Source organism: Arvicola amphibius, chromosome 14 (assembly GCF_903992535.2).
Source record: "Arvicola amphibius chromosome 14, mArvAmp1.2, whole genome shotgun sequence".
Classification (NCBI taxonomy): domain Eukaryota; kingdom Metazoa; phylum Chordata; class Mammalia; order Rodentia; family Cricetidae; genus Arvicola; species Arvicola amphibius.
Window position 1 is genome coordinate 17476490 of NC_052060.1, and position 21630 is coordinate 17498119.

At 37.4% G+C, this 21630-nt stretch overlaps 1 pseudogene; it reads left to right on the forward strand.

Annotated features, from left to right (window-relative positions):
- The first annotated feature begins 39 nt into the window (after positions 1-39).
- LOC119800659 lies at positions 40-17016 on the forward strand (annotated as a pseudogene).
- The last annotated feature ends 4614 nt before the right edge of the window (positions 17017-21630 follow it).

The window sequence follows — 21630 nt, forward strand, 5'->3', positions numbered from 1 at the left end:
GCAGAGATCCCAATACTTGGAATACGTTGGTACCATGGGATGGCCACCAAGAACAGCATCAAAGGTGGACTGGAAGCCAAGCTGTGTGTACTGCAGAGAGCAAAGTCAGTGAGGAGAGCAAGACCTTTCAGAGGAGCACAGAAGATCATGAGTGAATCCCAAATGTTGGACATGGAGCTATTTATATTGTTGGAGTTTGATTTTGCTTTGATCAGATTGTGATTGTGTCCTAGTTCTTCCTTCTTGAAGTAAGAAAGTTTTTTTTAAACATTATTTTAATTTTTTCAGGAGCCCATAGTTGATAGCTTTTAAATTGTTAAAGGAGATTTTGGATTTTTGAAAAAGAAACTAGATGTTTTAAATGGAGTAATTTTTTTATTAGGTAAATTTATTAATTTATTTTCCTCCCCATCCATCCTTTCCTCCTATTTCTCCCCCCTCCATCCATTTCTCCATTTTCAGTTCAAAAAGGGGTCAGGTCTCCCATAGAAATCAACAAAACATGATATATCAAGTTGCAGTAACACTAAATACCTCCCCTTGTATGGAGGCTGGGCAAGGTAACTTAGTATGAAGAACAGGTTCTCAAAACTCAGCCAAAATTTTAGGGACAGCCGCCCCACTCTGTTAGGAGTACCACAAGTAAACAAAACTCAAAACTCAAGTCCAAGTAGATAAAAGACCTCAACATAAATCCAGTTATACTTAATATGATCAATGAGAATGTGGGACATAGCATTGAACTTACTGTCATAGGAGACAACTTCCTGAACAGAACTGCAGTTGCACAGACACTAAGTCAACAATTAATAAATGTGACTTCATGGAACTGAAAAGATTCTATAAGGCAAAGGATACTCTCAATAGGACAAAACGGCAGCTTACATAATGGGGAAATATCTTTACCAACTCCACATCAGACAGAGGGCTGATTTCCAAAATATATAAAGAACTTAAGAAACTAGATATCAAAACTCCAAATAATCCAATTTAAAGATGGAGTACATTTAAACACAGAACTCTCAACATAAGAACCTCAAATGGTCCAAATCTTAAATCTCAACTAAAAACACTTTAAAAAATATTCAACAATTTTAGGCATCAAGGAAATGAAATGCAAAACAAAATGACTCTGAGATTCCATCTTATACCTGTCAGATCAAAAATGCATGTGACTGTGTATGTTGGAGAGGATGTGGAGCAAGGGGAACACTCCTTCATTGCTGGTGGGAGTGCAAACTTACACAGCTACTTGGAAATCAATATGGTGTTTTTTTCATAAAATTGAAAATAAATGTTTCTCATGACCCAGCTTTATCACTCTTCGGTATATACCTAAAGGATGTTTAATATACCACAAGGACACTTTCTTGACTATGTTTATAGTAGCTTTATTGGTAATGTCACATTAAGTCATACTCTTTCTTTTCTCACTTATCTCCAAGATGTCACACTAAAACTATAAATAGCTTCAAAATTCTCACAGTGTTTTCCAAAATCAAACACATTACAAGTTCAGTCCCTTAGACCAAGTTTTTATCTTACCCCAGATTGTTCTCCCTTTCCAGTCATCTCTTTCAGTACGGTCCCCCTTCATCTAACCCTCAACCTGATCCTTCAGGTTCCCATACCCACATTTTCCCACCCACCCATGAGATTTTTTTTCTATTTCCCCTTCTCAGTGAGATGTGATTGGTCCACCTTGAACCCTCCTTGTTATGTAGCCTGTTGTGATTATGTGTCAAGTTGACAAGGTGTCCATTGTGCTGGAAAGTTTTATGCCAATTTAATCCAAGTCATAGTTGTCTGAAAGGAGGGAATCTAACTGATCCATAAGGTCAGGTAGTAGGCAATTGTGTAGAGCATTATTTAATTTATGATTGATGGGGGGAGGGCCCAGCCTATTGTGGTTGTTGCATCCCATACTGGTTGTCCTTGATTTTATAAAAGCAGCCTGAGAAAACTAAGGGCAACAAGCCAGTAAGAAGCATCCCTCTATGGCCGCTACATAAAAAACTCCCTCCTCCAGATCCCTGCCCTATTTGAGTTCCTATCCTGAATTCCCTCCCTCAAAGAAGACTATGATGTAGAAGGTGCCTTCAGTGTATGTGTCTCTGTCATCAGAATGATGCACCAACGTGGTTTGAAATGTTTGGGTCTGATGCTTGCCACTCACTTTGGGTCTGGATGCTTATGTGTCCACTTGGTGTCAGGAGGACAGAAGCTGAGATAATACCCATGGCTCAGCATTCCCCACCTGGGCAGGTGTTTGAATTGTTCTGCTAGGTATGGCCAGGCAGGAGAGCATGGCAGATTCCTGACACCATACACAGAGATATTTCCAGGCCATGCAGTGAGCTGCATGACAGATTTAGCTTTTACTCAGATAAAGAGGGTTTGTATGTTGAACCATGCTACCCAGAATTGAGGTGGTGAGGAGGGCTCCCACCTAGTAGTTCCAGAGCCAGCAATAAACTACCTCTACCATATTGAAAGCCTGAAAGTGGTGGAACCAGCATCAAGGGCTGCTGAGACCAAGCAGCTTACCAGTTTAAAAGCATTCCTGGTCAGAAAATTATTACAAATATGTAATAAAGACAAATTCAAATAGAAAAGACCTCTAAATGGGTCACAGTGTTAGATAAAGGTATATAGGCTTGGGAGAGAGAAGAAAAAGTAAATAGACAGTAAAAGTAATATAAAAGAGTATAGACAGTGATAGATTAAAGGAGTAATAATAATACAATAAATATTAAACATGTAGAAAAAGTAATAGGGCAGGAAAAATAAGCTATGAAAAGATGGGAAATACACAGAGAGTCTGGATTGTGTATATTGCTGTGTTTATTTGTTTTGACTGTGAATGAGCTAAGTACAGAGAGAGAATTCATTGTATATGCAACTAAGCTAAGCCAACCATATATATTTTAAACATAACTTGAGTTCAAAATTTGGGTTTAAGGATATGTTGCTTTAGAAAAGAGGTTCTGCTTTTGTTTTCATGGAGGATAAGAACATGTGGATTTCTTCCAGACTCATATGGTTTGATAGAACAAGACCTCTGAAAGGTCTCTGGGAACCCCCCAAAATACTTCATCCAACAAAAAGCAGGAAGCAGTTTGCAGAGTACTATGCCCAAATTCCCAAATACTGTTTATAAATGTTTGGTTACATTTAAAGCAGGATCTACTATAAAGATGAATACACTTCTTTGAGATGAATCTTGGTCTATTGATGCAAATTTAAGGTCAATTTTGTTATACGTCTATTTCTGCTCTTAATTAATGTGCTGTGTTTATGATGCTCATTTAAAAATGTAATGTATAATTAAAAATATAGGTTAATAGGTAATCATATACAATTGTTAAGCTTGTAGTCATGTTAGGTTTTCCAGATGTACAGAAATATATTTTAGATGGATAGTTATTCTTTAAAACTTCCAAAGACCAACAGAATATAACATTCATATTTTTAAATTAATATTTATTGATCTCTACATTTTTCTCTACTCCCTTCTCTGCCTCTCCCCTCCCACTTCAACCCTTCCCCATGGTCCCCATGGTCCCAATTTATTCAGGAGATCTTGTCTTTTTCTACTTCCCATGTAGATTAGATCTATGCATGTCTCTCTTAGTGTCCTCATTGTTGTCTAAGTTCTCTGAGATTGTGGTATGTAGGCTGGCTTTCTTTGCTTTAAAAACCACCCATGATGAGTGTGTACATGTGATAATTGTTTTTCTGTGTCTGGGTTACCTCACTCAAAATAATGTTTTCTAGCTCCATCTATTTTCCTGCAAAATTCAAGATGTTGTTATTTATTTATTTATTTTGCTGTGTAGTATTCCATTGTGTAAATGTACCACATTTCTCTTCAGTTAAGGGGCATTTAGGTTGTTTCCATGTTCTGGCTATGACAAACAATGCTTCTTAAAATTTTTAATAACTTAGGACTTTTCATGATACTAAGACACATCTGTTCCTGGCAGCAGCAATCTGCTTCAAGAGAGAGGCTCCTTATGGAGTTAGTTAGCCATATGGGCAAGAAACTGCTCTTGCCTGGACTGCTTGATATTATGCTGTATAAACTGGAAATTCAGGACCCACAGAAAAATGACTACTGAGGTTGCCTAAAGAAGGTGAGATGGTCCGTCAGGGTTCCTGCTTCATGAGAGAGTCTGCCAGATATTCTTCAGGATACAGAAGACTAAGTGACTGACAGATTGCCAATATAGGTGGAACAGTCTTTGAAATTTCCTGCTTTATGAAAAAGTCTGCCAGATACTATTGGCCTGTAGGCTGAAAATGCATGCCTAGAAGGATGTTACAGAAGAACTTTGGGTGACTTTTCAGGCAGTGAGATATCTCTATGAATGCTAGAGTTTTGAAAGTTGCTTATAATGTACTTCCTTTTAACTTAGGAAATATTTTCTTCTGGGGTCTTTGATGGGGTTTAAGAATATATAGTTATAATTATAGTTTTCCTTAGTTATGATAAAAGATTATATATATATATTATAATTCTTGCTTGATACCTGTTTTGTTATATGTACTTTTACTGTGTTAAAGTTAAAGCCTTCCTTTTTATTTAGAAAGAAAAGGGGAGGTTATACGGGATCCCCCTCTGTATGCTGTGAATATGTTTTATTGTCATTGGTTAATAAAGAAGCTGCTTTTTGCCAATGGCTTAACAGAGTAAAGCCAGATATGAAACTGAGCAGAGATATAGGGAGAGAGTAGGCAGAGCAGAGGAGGTGCCATGTAACCACAGAAGGAGAAAGACAACCACTGGAGCCTGCTGGAAACTTGCCAGTAGGCCACAACCTTGTAGTGATACGTAAGTTAATACAAATGGGTTGATTTAAGATGCAAGAGTTAGATAGAAATATGCATAGGCTAATAGGCCAAGCAGTGTTTTAATTAATGCAGTTTCAGTGTGATTATTTCGGGTCTGGGCAGCCAGGTTACAAACAAGCAGTCTCTGACTACACTTCTTTCCTGACATGGTTTGTTCAGCTAAGGTGTTTTATTACAGCAACAGAAATCCTAACTATGACAATCCTCAACTTGACCACATGTGTCCCAATGGTCAAATTCAGAACTCCCTCCCTCCTCCCCTCCCATTCTCTCCACCTGCCCTCTACCCCACCCCAATTCACTCCTCAGAGAGGGTAAGGCATGTTACTTTTGGGAAAGAACTGCCCATGTCTCGACCACTGACAAAATGCATGGTGTCTACGATGCACAATCAGGACATGAGACAATAAAAACTGCCAAACCTTGCCAAAATAAGGTAACGTGGTTTTGAAAATCTCCCTGCCTCTGAAAATGATCTGTCAGTTGCTCTAGGCCTTAGCCAAAGTCGCACCAATGTTGCAAATGAGCCTTGGATGACTGCCCAGGTAGCCGGTTGTCTCTGTCATTTATCGCACATTTTGGACGTTGCTTGATTGTACTCCCTCTCTACTCAAGTAATATTATTTTCCTTCTCAGGTCTTTGATGGGGTTGAAGACTAGATAGATAGTCATAGTTACTTTCCTCTCATGACTAACCCAAGCCATTTCTAATACAAGACTTAGATTCCTTAGGATAGAAAAATTATTGAAACATTTAGCACATGTTTCTTACTTAATACTATTTATGCTAGTTGCAATTCTAGTTTTTATACATGATATCTTTCTGACTGCATATCATTTTGCATTGGGTTTGGAACTCTTTTATTTAGACAAAACAGGGAGGTACTGGGGTAACTCCTTCAGTCAATGGTCTTTGAGAAGCTCAACCAGATTGGGTGTGGCTTTGGGTACTAGAAATGTGCATGCTTGCTCTTTCTCCCTCTTGGCTGTTGGATTTGGTTTCTAGTCCCTACTCATGCAGAGGACTGTAGAATTTGCATTAATATACAAGTGTGAGTCTACCCCTAAATAAAGATCCCTTTATTATACCCCCCAAAAGGATATTCCTTAGCTAAATTCCTTCATGCATACAAGAACTTAATCCTTCGATTTTTTGAAGTATTTCATGAAGCCTAAAGGAGGATTTCTTTAAATGATCAAGAGATATGTCATTTTTCAGGGTACTTAAAATAACAAACTAAAAATTATTTTTATAAAGAAGAAATAAATATGTCTGCTTTGAAAATATTCTATGAGGATTTGTTAGTCAGATTCCCAAAGTGGAAAAGGCCAGATTCTCATACAAAGGAAGCCCCTAGACACTCCATCCTTAAGATGTTTATGCTGCCAACAGCTCTACCAGACCCTTCTGATCAGAGTACAAATCTGCATTTGGCTGCTGTGTATAACAAGCTCCTTCCTGGGTACAGTCTATCTATTTTATAGACTCAAGTTTATAGTCTCTCCTTTTCCTGAAAGTGCGTGAAAGAGAGAGAGATGAGAGAGAGACATAAAGAGAGAGATGCACACAGATAGAGACACACAGAGACAGACAGATATACATACATACATACAGACAGACAGACACACACAAAGAGAGACAGATCAGGAGTGGTGAGTGAGTGGTCACCCGGCTGGATGGTCCTGGGGAATGGAATCCAGGCCCCCTTCAATTTCCTAAACTTTTCTAGCCATCCAGCAGGACGTGTTCCCAGCTTCTGGCTTTCTTTATCCCATTCCAACTTGCCCCCAAGCACTCCTTTTCATCTGCAGGGTCCTTAGGTCCCCCAGCACAGCCTGCTTCAGGGTGGAGGGGATCTGAGATCCAGCTCCAGTGCTGAGGGGACCTAAGAGAGGGCAGACCAAGAAAAACTCCCAAATACACAGTCAGCCACAGCAAAGATTGGATCAAGAAGCCGAGACTCTCCTGGCCTCATTTGAAGAAAGAGCTGTGCAGCCACCAATGCAAGAATTTCTCCAACAACCTGAAAAGCAGCATGATAACACCAGAAACCAGAGAACATGCAACAGGAAGACTTGAACACCCTAACCCAGAAGAAGTAAAAGAAATCAACTTTAAATGTAACCCTATGAAAATGATGGAGACCCTTAAACAGGAAGTGAAAAACTCCCTTAGAGAAATGGGCAAGAAGACAAACAAAAAGTTAGAAGAAATTAATAAATCCCTCAAAGATACACAAGAAAACCAAGACAAAGCAATCAAACAGGTAAAGGAAACAACAGTTCAAGACTTGAAGACCGAAATAGAAGTAATAAAGAAAACATAAACCGAGGGATGGCTGGATAGGGAAAATCTGGATAAAGGAACAGGAACTATAGAGACAAGTATAACCAACAGAATACAAGAGATAGAAGAAAGAATCTCAGTCAATGAAGATATGATAGTGGAAATAGATGCACTGATCAAAGAAAACAGCAAGTCCAACAAATTCTTAACACAAAACATCCAGGAACTCTGGGACACCATGAAAAGACAAAACCTAAGAATAATAAGGGTAGAAGAAGGAGAAGAATTCCAGCTCAAAGGCCCAGAAAATATATCCAACAAAATTATAGAAGAAAACTTTCCCAACCTAAAGAAGAATATTCCTGTGAAGGTACAAGAAGCTTATGTAACACCAAATGGACTGGATAAAAAAAAAACTCCACATCCCCTTGCCATATAATAATCAAAACACAAAACATACAGAATAAAGAAAGAATATTAAGAGCTGCAAAGGAAAAAGGTCAAGTAACATATAAAGGTAAACCTATCAGAATTACACCTGACTTCTCTGTGGAAACCATGAAATCCAGAAGGTCTTAGATAGATGTGCTGCAGACACTAAGATACCATGGATGCAAGCCCAGACTACTATACCCAGCAAAGCTTGCATTCAGCATCGATGGAGAAAACAAGACATTCCAGGACAAAACCAGATTTAAGCAATACGTATCTATAAACCCAGCCTTATAGAAAATACTAGAAGGAAAACCTCAACCCAAGGAAGCTAACAACACCCACAATAACACAGACATCTGACAACCCTTCACCAGCACAACTTAAAGAAGGGAAACACACAAACATCACCACCAAAAAAATAACCAGAGTTAACAACCACTGGTCGTTAGTATCACTTAATATCAATGGACTCAATTCACCTATATAAAGGCACAGGTTAAGAGAATGGATACGAAAACAGGATCCAACATTCTTTTGTTTACAAGAAATACACCTCAACCTCAAAGACAGACACTACCTCAAAGTAAGGGTTGGGAAAAGGTTTCCCAATCAAATGGAACTAAGAAATAAATGGGTATGGCTATAATAATATCTAACAAAATTGATTTCAAACTAAAATCAATCAGAAGAGATGGAGAAGGACACTTTATACTCATAACAGGAAAAATTCATCAGGATGAAGTCTCAATCCTGAATATCTATGCCCCTAATATAAAAGTACCCACATATGTAAAAGAAACATTACTAGAAGCCAAAGCACACATCAAACCCCACACACTAATAGTAGGAGATTTCAACACTCCTCTCTCACCAATGGACAGGTCAACCAGACAGAAACTTAACAGAGAAATTAGAGAACTAACAGATGTAAAAAATCAAATGGGCTTTAACAGACATCTGTAGAATATTCAATACAAACAGGAAAGAATCTACCTTCTTCAGTATCTCATGACACCTTCTCAAAAACTGATCACATACCCGTTAAAAAAAGCCAGCATCCACAGATACAAAAAATTGTAGTAATCACCTGTGTCTTATCAGATCACCATGGAACAAAGTTAGAATTCAACAACAATTCTACCTCCAGAAAGCCTACAAACTCATGGAAACTGAACAGTCAACTACCGAACCATCCCTGGGTCAAGGAAGAAATAAGAAAGAAATTAAAGTCTTCCTTGAATTCAAAGAAAATAAAGACACAACATACCCAAACCTAAGAGACACCATGAAAGCAGTGCTAAGAGGAAAGTTCATAGCACTAAGTGCTCACATAAAGAAAACAGAAAAAGCTCACATTATAGACTTAACAGCACACCTGAAAGCCCTAGAAAAAAAAGAAGCAGACTCACCCAGGAGGAGTAGAAGACTGGAAATAATCAAACTGAGCGCAGAAATTAACAAAATAGAAACACAGAAAACAATCCAAAGAATCAATGAAGCAAAGAGCTGGTTCTTTGAGAAAATCAACAAGATTGACAAACCCTTAGCCAAACTAATCAAAAGGCAGAGAGAGAACACACAAATTAACAAGATCAGAAATGAAAAGGGGACATAACAATAGACACTAAGGAAATCATTAGTTCTTACTACAAAAGCCTGTATGCTACAAAATTGGAAAATGCAAAAGAAATGGACATTTTTTTTAAGGTAAGTACCATATACCAAAATTAAATCAAGTCAGGTGAACAATTTAAATAGACCTAGAAGTCCTGAGGAAATAGATGCTGTCCTGACCAAAAAAAGCCCAAGACCAGATAGATACAAGATCAACTAAAAAAAAAATCAGATGCCCTCCTGTACCCAAAGGATAGAGAAGCAGAGAGGGAAATTAGAGTAACTTCACCTTTCACGATATCCACAAATAGCATAAAGTATCTTGGGGTAACTCTAACCAAGGAAGTGAAAGATCTATTTGACAAGAACTTTAAGTTTTTGAAGAAAAAAATTGAAGAGGACACCAGAAAATGGAAGGATCACCGATGCTTTTGGATGGGTAGGATCAACATAGTAAAAATGGCAATTCTACCAAAGGCAATCTATAAATTTAATGCAATCCCCATTAAAATCCCAATAAAATTCTTCACAGACCTTGAGAGGAAAACAACCAACTTTATATGGAAAACCAAAACAATCCAGGATAACCAAAACAATCCTATACAATAAAAGAACTTCCGGAGGCTTTACCATCCCTGACTTCAAACTCTGTTACAGAGCCACAGTAATGAAAAACAGCTTGGTATTGGCATAAAAACAGAGACATTGACCAATGGAATTGAATCAAAGACCCGGATATTAATCCACAAACCTATGAACACCTGATTTTTGACAAAGGAGCTAAAAATATACAATGGAAGAAAGAAAGCATCTTCAACAAATGGTTCTGGCATAACTGGATGTCAATCTGTAGAAGAATGAAAATAGATCTGTATCTATTACCACACAGAAAACTCAAGTCCAAATGGATTAAAGACCTCAATATAAATCCTACCACACTGAACCTGATAGAAGAGAAAGTTGGAAGTAGACTGCAACACATGGGCACAGGAGACCGCTTCCCATGTATAACTCCAGTGGCACAGTCAATAAGAGCAACAGTGAATAAATGGGACCTCCTGAAACTGAGAAGCTTCTGTAAAGCAAAGGACACTGTCATTAAGACAAAAAGACATCCTACTGAATGGGAGAAGATCTTCACCAACCCCGCATCAGACAAAAGTCTGATCTCCAACATATATAAAGAACTCAAGAAACTAGAAATTAAAATTCTAATTAACCCAATTAAAATGCAGTACTGAACTGAACAGAGAATTCTCAGCAGAAGAATTCAAATGGCCAAATGACACTTAAGGTCATGTTCAACCTCCTTAGAAATCAGGGAAATGCAAATCAAAACAACTTTGAGATACCATCTTACACCTGTCAGAATGGCTAAAATAAAAAAAAAAAACCACCAATGATAGCCTATGCTGGAGAGGATGTGGTGTAGGGGGAACACTCATCCATTGCTCGTGGTCTACTTTCCTGATTATTTAAATTTTGTCCCAAGCAACAAAGCTGCTGTATGGCATAGGGTCAAGGTGTGATTAACAAATGTAGTCTGACTTTCCATATCAGCTTAATGGCTCTCACTGATGATTTGATCTTGGGAAATCTCATAACATCTAATCCTACCCTAGCAAGCTGTTGGATAGCTTCATCATTCCACAAGGTTTTCCACTGTAACTGAGGATCAGTTTCCAATACTTCTGTAACTAAATCTTTCTAGCCTTGTGGAATAAATTACCCTGAGTGGTCCACAAAATTAACATCTTCTTCACAAAAAGTGAATTTATAACATATGAAACTACTAGTTCCTTAAATCTTTTCTTTCTTTCTTTATTTAAAAATTATTGCCCCACCTTTAAAGAATTCCCAGTTATCTCATTAGATCTGCTAACAATGGTAGTGAAGTATGAGGCTTACTGTCCCTGCACATTTGGGTAGAGAACTCAGAGCACAGTCTGATTGAAGGCAGTTGCAACTGCTCATGTATAACTGTGAGTTGAGTGTGTGTGGCAGTTGAAACAGCAATAAAAGCCTGAGCAGGTGCCAATGTGGCTAATGTAGTGTGACAGAATCCCAAGAAGGAAGTCCAGGGGAAGCCTGCAACCCACACAGAGAAGATGCCTAGATGTCACCCATCTGAAAAGTGGACACAGGGGAACATCCAGAAGAAGCACACGTGGTGGTGCTGCCTGATGGTATAACCAACTCATTGTGGCAGCTAACTACAGTGTTTGGAGCCCATGCACTTGTAGAGTTTGTGGCCCATGGAGTTTGGGTCACAGCTGGAGGCAGTTATAGAGAGGCTACAACAGGAGATTCTAGAATTTCTCAGAGTGTCTGTGGCAAGAGAAGAAAAGTCAACCAATTCTGGCAGCTGTGAGGCCAAGGGTGAACATATATCTTGTAATTTTCATGGCCCAAGTTGGATGCTATGTGAAGTGCTTATTTAATTATTTTTAACCAATAAAAAATTGGGAGTCAGTTATTGGGGTAAGAACCAGAATGATGAAGGAAGTGACAGAGAAGCCACCAGTAATGTTTTCTCTCCCAGTCTTCATTCTAAAAGAGCTGATATTGTCACTCAACCCTTCCCTACTACTTCCTGTCTTGTATATGTCCTCAGTCCTTCAAGACTGCTGTGGTTAATTTTGGTTAGCTAGTGGTTAGCTCTGTCCCTTGACTCAAAGCAAACTTTATTGCCAGGATATCATCAAAATTTCATGCAACAACAACAAAACACATAGAGCAAAGAAACATACAGGAAATGTAGGACACCATGAACAAAACCAAATCTTCAAATTATAGGCATAAATGATGGTGAAGAATCCCAGGTCAATAAACAGTAATTTCTGGAAGATCATAGAAGAAAACTTTGCCAAGCCAAGTAAAGACATGAGTACACAGATATAAGAAGCCTATAGAACATGGACAAGACCAGAAATGAAAAAAACCCAAACTTATCTTAATTAAAATAGTAAATATATAACAAGAAAGTGTGTTGAAAATGGCAAAAGAAAAAAGGCACCAGTCATATATAAAGGAAAATCCATCAGAATAAGAACTGATTTTTCAATTGAATCTTTGAAACCTAGAAGAGCATGGATTAATGCATTCCAAGTCCTAAACAATGATGGCCAGCCTAGACTATGATACTCAGTAAAATTGTCTGTCCTAATTGAAAGAGAAAGAAAAATTACCATGCTATAAACTGCCTAAAATTAATAACTATAACATTTTACTTACAGTTGTCCTGCCTATGGGAGGTGCTGGGGTTGGTGGCTAGACCAGTTGCCATCAGAGAAGCTTCATTTTGCAACCAATGGAAACAGATGTAGATCCACATTCAAACATTAGGTGGAGCTTGGGGAACCCTGCAGATCTGGGGAGAAAGGATTGTAGGAGCAAGAGGGATCAAGGATACCACAGGAAAACTCACAGAATTAACTAACATGGGGACTCATAGAGACTCAACCAACAAGCACTAAGCCATGTTTTGCAGTGAAGAGAGGATTGAGCATATCAGAGAGATTATGGAAAGAAATACAAGGCCATAGTTATTAAGATACAGAATACCACTGACAGCACAAATTAACATCATTAAGGCCAACAATTGTCAAGTGGTACTTTACAGTGGGGAATTCGTCAGTCAATAGCCTTTAAGATACCAACCCACTTGGGTGTGGTCTCATACTATAAGTGCAGCTGTAAAGCTTGTCCTCTCTTTCTCCCAGCTGCTGAATTTGATTCCTATTTGCCATTCTTGCAGAGGACTGTGATCTGTGATCTAACCTAAATAAATAACCCTTTATTATACTCAATTCTGAGTTAGTGTGCATTTACTTTATAGCATCCAACTTCATCTGGCACACACATGAATCCCAACTCCACACCTACTGGGATAGGTTCAAAATTTCCAAAAGGTCCATGATGCAGAAGCTCTCCCTGCCTGCCTGGCTTGATTTTACCTACTAAACAGTTTTTATTTATTTATTTTTGTCAAACCTCCCCACAGCAGAGCTACCACGTGGTGACTTGGCAATTTCCTGGGCTTGTGGACACTCTCTCCTTCCCCACTGCTGTCCTTGATGCATGGTATCTTGCATAACTTCTAGTTTGTGTTCCCTGCTTGCAAGCTCTTGGCTCCTTGATATTCTGGCCACCAGAAAACTCTCTCCATGTACAGAATTGATTTAATTGCTTTAAATTTGTCAAGTAAAGCGTATTTGTCAGTATTAAACCAGGCACCAATGCACGGAACCCAAGTGGTACAATACTGTTCACTCTGCTGCTGGTCTATCCACTGCACATCTACAACCACGACACCTGCTGGCCTATAAAGATTATTAAACCTACAACAATTTATTGAGATCTAATGGAGTTTAGTAAATCAATAAATTTGATAGTTATACAATGGATGATAATATCACCTTTCAGGAATTTAATAACCTTTTAATTTATACTATGGATGTTACCCTGCAAGGCTTATATGGTTTTTCTGATACATCCATTTATTGGATATTTGGAGTTAGCTTTGATTTTCATATTATATCCTTAAGAAAATGATTTGATAACAGAGGCAAGAATGAGGCACTTTTAGAAATTTTACATTCATTGTTACAGACTAATAATGAACAGCTAGCTTACAGGATTAATATCATCAAAAGTAAAAAGTTAGCTGAAAATTAATATTATTGAAAAGGATAACATTAATTTGACAGACAAAATTTAATTAATGTCAAAGGGTACTGAGAAATTGTCTAAAAGAATTTATTCTGTTGAATTTGACAATAAAAATTTGTTTAAAAAGTTATGATAAGTTAACAGATAGTGTGTCTCTCCAAGAAGGCAATCTGCATGCTATCCAAACAATGTCCAAGGATGAGATGTCATCTTTAAAAGGAAAACTTCATACCTTGGAATCATAAGTGCAGAGTGAGGACCAGAGGCTAAGTGCATCATCAATGAGATCATTAGAAATGTATACAGGCCAAGAGATTCAGGCTCTACAAAAGACAATAGTAAAATCATTTTGAAACAATTGAGGAAATTATCAGAGCTGATGTGCAGGTACAAGGTACAAGGACAGGATTTGGCATTGCCAGTACACGTCAGAGTCTGAGATGACATACCAAGGGTTTTAGCTTCCTACCCTAAAAATGGACACTAAAAGGAAATTTCACACTAGCTCAGAGTTGAGTATAATAAAGGATTGTTTATTTAGGGCTAGACTCACAGATCACAGTCCTCTACTCGAATGGGGAAATCAGCAATCGAATCTAGCAGCCGGAAGAAAGAGAGGGTGTGCAGTTTACATAGGCACTTATAGTATAAAATGCCATGCCCAAGTGGGCAGATAACTTAAATGTACGGCTGCTGAGTTGCACACACAGAGAGCTGTGAACCAAGAGCAGGAGGAAAGGATCCTGAAATTGCCACAGAAGATGGAAACTGCTACAAGAAGAATCACAAGCAATGTTTCACAGATACAGCTGGTGCAAACAAAAATAGATGAACTATGGTTGCTTCTCATATTTCAAAAACAGATTTTTTATCTCCAGGATCTGTCAAATGGTCCTGAAGGGGGATAGTTTGCTGGATACATCACTACAGCTTCCAGGTAATGACTTGTCAAGCAAAGGGGTTAAAGAATATCACATTCGAGAACTGAGTAGGGAAAGTTCCTTCCACTCTAGTAGTGAAGCCATCTGGGAAGTCTGTAAAGAGATTGTGAAGGCCTCCTCCAAAAAGTCTTACCCGATTCAGAAATTGGAAGAGCAAAATGAAAAATTTCAGGTGGAAGTAAAAGGCTACAGGGATGAGAACATTGAATTGCAAGCTAGGGAGAGTGAGGATGAGCATAACAGTCATCAACTGGAAGAGAAAGAAAGTCTTATACAGCAGCTCAGGGAAGAACTGCCAGAAAAACGTGTTAGTCTTGGTGTTCAAGTACAGTTGTAGCCGAAAGAGAGCAAGCTCTTTCAGAGCTTACTCAGGATGGTAAGCTATAAGGTAAAAATAAAGGAACTTGAAATGATGATAGAGACCCAGAAAGATGAGTGTAGGCAATTAACCAAATTAGAGTAAGGCATTTTAGAGAAGGAATCTGTCATCTTAAAGCTGGAAGCAAGTCTGACTGTATTGGAAGCAAATCACCAGGATCACATCAAAAGCACCAAAGATTTAAATGAAAAGGAAATCAAGCTGAAGGAAGAAATCACACATTTGGCAAATAATTGGCACAATATGAAGCAGTCACTTCAGTTAAAGGAGGACGAAAGAGAAATTAGCAGACAAAACCAGAAAAATTGAAAGAGGAGCTTATTGCAAACCATGTTCTTACTCAGAATCTCCAAGCAAATCTTCAGAGGAAGGAAGAAGATCATGTTGAGCTGAAAGAGAAACTCACTGATGCCAAAAAGCAGCTTGAGAAGGTACAGAAGGAGGTATCTGTAAGGCATGATGCAGATAAAATATTGAGGATTAAAATTAATGAACTGGAGAAAAGGAAAAACCAGTATTCACAGGAAATAGAGATAAAACAGCAGAGCACCCAGCAGCTCAAGAAGCAGTTAAACAATCACAAAGTGGAAGAAACTGTAGGAGAGAGTGTGCAAAGATCTCAGTGTTAAGGAGAAGGTGATTGAAGTCATGAGACTGACACTAGAAGAGAACAAGCTCAGGTGGAACAAGACCCAGTGCTTGAAGCCAAGTTAGAGGAAGCTGCTTGGCTAGCCAAAGAATTGGATAAGTGGAAAGAAAAATTCCAAGATCTAGAAGCCAGAGGTAATGAAAGGTCAAATAAGAGCCTGTGGAGGACCCAGATGCACTTAGGAAGAAGCTCAGTAAACTTCGGGATGAGCTGCAGAAATTCAAAGAGGAATATAAACCTGATAGAAAGAAGTGGTCAGAAGAAAAGGTGATCCTTACCACTCAGGCAAAAGAAACTGAAAACCTACGAAACAGAGCAATGAAAAAAAAATGCCGAAGACGGGAGTGCTGTTTAAAGCTACAGAATGAAGTGGAAACCCTGACAGCACAACTGAAGAGAAAAATAGTGACCTTCAAAAGTGGAGAGAGGAGCGGGACCGCCGATTACAGCCGAGGAGGTGCAGATGAAGACGGTGCTCTCCACAGCAAGCACAAGGACAAGGAAGTCCAGCAACTGACAAGGGCTGCAAGCAGAGAGCGCAGGACCAGAAAACCAAACTGTGAATCACAAGCCTGAATATTCATTAGATCTTGGTGTAGTTGAAACTGAATCTCAATCAACAAGTTTTGAAATATCTAAGAATGCAGCAGAGGATGGATCTGTAGTTCTCGACTTTTGTGAAGTTTCAACAGAAAAATGTGCAAAGCACTCGATTTCCAAAACCTGAGTTAGTTTACACCTTGCAGCCAAACAGAATGGCAGTGAAGCCCCCTGGTTGTGCTATACCGGTCACAATAAGCATTCCCAAGGCACGGAAGAGGAAATGTAATGAAATAGAGGAGGACTTGGTGAAATGTGAAAATAAGAATTCTACACCCAGAAATAACATGCAGTTCCCTGCTTCAGACCATAGACATTCCTCTATGAAAAAGGATCAAAAGGTTTCCTTATGTCCATCATCCAAGAAAACATATTCTTTATGGAGCCAGGCATCTACAGTTAGTGCAGACATAACCTCTAACAAATAGATGGAACACTGCAGAAATTTGGAGACTTCTTGTGGCCTTCTCCAACAATTCTTCAATCCAAAGCAAAAAATGGACAAGTGATTTTAATGGAACAGAAAGTAAAAGAAAGTGATCATCAGATTCTCAAATGACAGATTCGAACAAGAACAGCCAAATAAATTGCTTTGGGAGACTGTTTCAATGCCAATTTTGTATTCACAATCATTGTAAATTTTAAGTTTTAAAAGTTAATTGTATATGTTATGTGTTAAACGACTCTGTCTAGACTGGTATTTTATATATAATTTTAATACAATAAATTTATCAACAGTAAAAAAAGAACAAATATAAAGTATAAAAATTAAAATTACAGCCAGCAAAAACAATATCGAGCAATAAATGTGATAAATGTCTCAATAATTATTCTATCCTAAGGAGTCTAAGTCTTGTGTTATAGATAACTTGGCCAGTCATGATAAGAAAGTAACTATGACTATCTAGTCTTCAACCCCGTCAAAGATCCGATAAGAGAAATAATATCACTTGAGTAAGCAGGAAGTGCAATCAAACAACTTCCAAAAAGTTCAATAAATGACAGAGACAACTGGTTACCTGGGCAATCACCCAAAGTCTCATTTGCCATGTTGAAGCAGCCAACTTTAGCCAAGTCCTAGAGTAACTGACAGATGATTTTCAGAGGCAGGAAAAATTTCAAAACCATCTTACCCTGTATTGGCAGATTTGACAGTCTTTTTCCTTGCATCCTGATTGTACTGTCTGGACACCATACATTTTGTCAGTGGTCCATACATGCACACCTCATTGTCCAAAGGTCAGTTTTGCCAAGAAGAAAACAAGCTACAAGTGGAGTGTTTCTAGTGCTCAACACTCTCTCAGAAATACATTGGTTCTGCAAGGAGCAATCGTGTCTCATGCCAATAGAACCCCAAGTTATTAAAATGCCATATTCTACAGTTCTTTGAAGTGGTTGAAGATTACCTATCTATGCAGAATACAATCTGTATGTATCTAAAGAACCCAATTAGTCTAACTCTAAGTATGACAAATATGGATGACTATTGACCAATAATTCTTAATATTTATATAACTTAAAAGCTAAGACTTCATATAAGAATATGAAACAATTTTAAACAACTGTGCAACAAATGAGATCAATGATCTCAAAATGAATCAATATACAAAATGTCTTAAGCAGAGGTAGAAGCATGTATGCATGCATACATCATGACAAAGTAATTTTGCCAAGGTATACAAATATTGTAGAAAAAATCAGAACATATTCAATATAATTTAAGTTTGTATCAATATACAGAATCTATACCAATATAAATTGCCTATAAATAATAGTTTACAAGTATTTACTCTATTACCTACTATTATTATTATTAGTGTGAGTATGCTCACACTAATCTATTATCCCAACCAATTTCTCTTTTTTTTTCAAAGAGATTCCTTAGCCTACAAAATTTCCCCAACCCCCACACCTATACCAATCATAATAAACCCCTAATTGGTGTCCACCTTACTTAAATCTTCTGATTTGTATCATGCCTTTCCTGATTTATTTGCATCAGTATAGAATGTATATGCTTCAGTCCATACAATTGTGTCCCATAAAATGCTGGGAAGGATCCAAATAGTTCTCTTTATAAGGTTAATTCTATTGATTTTGTGATAAGTGCTGTTAATATCTCCTAAAAAATTAGCACAAGCTCTTTGCCAAGGTTCATTGTCTTCCCATAATTTTTTTTTAATTTCATCAGTAACAAAAAACACTATAATCCATGCTGGGTCTATACCTGCTAGTTGACTAAGTCTCAAATGCTCTTTTTGATTAATTCAGCAACATCCAAGTGTTATTCTATTTTGGGAAATGGAAAAAATATACAACATAATGAAAGAGAGAGATGGGTTTGTTTTGTGGAGGAGTAGACATTTAGCTCAGTCATTACTACTATTCTCTATAGCCTAACCACCTAAGGGTTCTTAAATTCTCATTCACTGAGAGTCATGGGACCACTGGACTCGAAGAACTGAGTATTCCTTCTTAGAAGAAGTCTAAGATTTTCCAAACCCTCAAAGAGAATATATACAATTTTTTAACTTATCTGTCGGAGTGCTCAACTAGTCACCTCCATCTGGAGATTAGGCTTATGAGGTCGGTGGGTGGAGGCATAAGCAAAGCCCAAACGTTCATCATAGTTCAGTGCTATCTATACTGGACCATCATCCTTATTTTTGACCACTACAGGGTCTGCCTACAAACTGGTATGCTACTTCTCCAACTGGGCTCAGTATCGGCCAGGCCTGGATCATTTCACACCTGATAACATCGACCCTTGCCTGTGTACTCACCTGATCTATGCTTTTGCTGGGATGCAGAACAATGAGATCACCACCATAGAATGAAATGATGTAGACTTCTACACAGCTTTCAGTGACCTAAAGAAACAGGTAAAAGAAATGGGTAAATATCTAAAATAGTATCATCTGGACCAGTTGCTGCCAAGTAACAGTTCCTTTGAGGATATTACTCAAAAACTGACTTTAACAAGTCAATGCTTATCTATCTATCGATCTATCGATCTATCGATCTATCGATCTATCATCTATCTATCTATCTATCTATCTATCTATCTTCATCATCATCATCATCTATCATCATTTACTCATTAAAATTAATTTTGAGAATTTGTATAATACATTCAAATCATATCACTCCCTTCTCAAACCGCTCAAGATGCTCTCTTTTTCTACCTATACAACTTTAGTATCCTCAGTTTTGTTTTAAACTCACGTAGTCTAATTTCTGCTGTCTATATAATCTCGACTGTGTGGGAACCCACTGGAATATGGTTTGCCTACAAGAAGTCACACCACTCTCCCAGAGCCTATTATTTGGCACCAGTGCTTCAGGTGGAAATGTGACTTCATGCCCACCTCTCTTTCCATACACATATTTTGTCTGGCTGGAGATTTTGGTTGTCCTGTTCATGCTGTTCTAACTGCAGTGAATTCATATGTGCAACTTCCCTGTTGTTTCTGGAAAACACCTTTTTTTTTTTTTTTTTTTTTTTTTTTACTGTAGTCCACTGTCTCTGTTTCTTTCTACCCCCTCTTCTGTGATATTTCCCTGTTTGATTTATGGCCTGCTCCATGTGATGAAACTCACAAAGGCATCATTGTCAGGATGAAGAACCTGTGGATAGACAGGATCTTTTGATTTCCTGTCGATGCAAATGGTTTTCAACATATAATACAGTGCTATGAATTATAGATACTATGCTGTAGAGATAAGCTCTGAACAAATTCTATCTCACTAAAAGTTTGTATAGTTGACCAACATCTCTTTAATCCTTTCTTCCCCTGCTTAAACATTATAACTTCAATATGATAGTTTTTGCTTCATTAATATATTTTATTTGTCATGTTTAGCTATAATTTAGAAGCCTGCTCTTTTGTAATAACAGACAGAATGAGATTGAATACAGAGGGAAAATAAAGGTGAAGGAATGGGAGTTGTGGAGTTGGGAGAAACAGTAATCAGGGTATATTGTATGAGAAAGGAATCTATTTTCAATAAAAGCAAAAGATAAAATTCTACCATCTACTTCTATGAGTTAGAATATTTTAAATTTTGTTTATAAGTGAGATCTTGTATTAGTTGTTAATCTATGCCTTGTTAATTTCAGTTAACATATCTTTAAAGTTAAAAATTTTGCTGAAAATGGCAGCTTTTATTCTTTTAAAGATTAAATAGCATAATTTGTTGCATATTATAACACATAATTTTTAAAGTTTCATTCTTTTCTAGACATTTTCAGTAATTATGTACCTCAAATAACTAAGAGTAATGCTACAATGAATATTAAAGTGCTATTATTGACCATATGGCTTATCTATTCTGTTTTTAATAAAATCCACTTAGTAATGTTTTGGTTTGCATTTCTCTTATGAGTAATGGATCAACTATTTTTATATATCTTTAGGACATTTATATTATTTTTTGAAAATGTCTACTTGGGTTTTCTCCCTTTTACAATTAGGTTGCTTTCTTGTTATTGAGATGAGTTCTTGATATATTTGGAATAGCATCCTTAGTAAGATAAATTGTTTGCAAGTATTTTCTCCCATTTATTAAGCTGAAAAACAATTTCCTTAAAGATCCAGTCCATCATTCATTGGTATATACTCAATGAACTCTACATCTTACTCTAGAAATACTTGATTATCATACATGGTAACTGCTGTTCTATTCGTAATAGCCAAAAATTGGAAATAGCCTAGATGCTTATTAACTGATGAGTAGATAATGAAAGCATGACACATTTATACAATATAGTATTATTCAGCTCTCAAGAAAAATGAAATTTGCAGCTGAATGGATGCAGTTAGAAACCATCATTCTGAACAAGGTAACCCAGGCCCATAGGATAATCATCACATATTTTATCTTACATGCGGATTTTTGACTTTAAGCTTTAGATGTGTGTGATTCATCTGAATAGCCACAGAGATTAGGTAATTAAAAAAGGGATCAGGCAAGAGGATACATTCTTCCAAAGAAAAGAAATATAGTTTCATAAAGAGATAAAAGGAAAATAGAATAGGAGGTTTAAGTGGGGGAGAATATGGTGGGCAGAATAAAGGAGAGAATAAGGGAAGTGATAACTAACACTAAAGGCTTTTTGAAAAAGTCACGTGGAAACCTATTACTTTAGAGATTATATATAAAATATTTTCCTTTTATTGAAGAAAGATCTTTTATCATA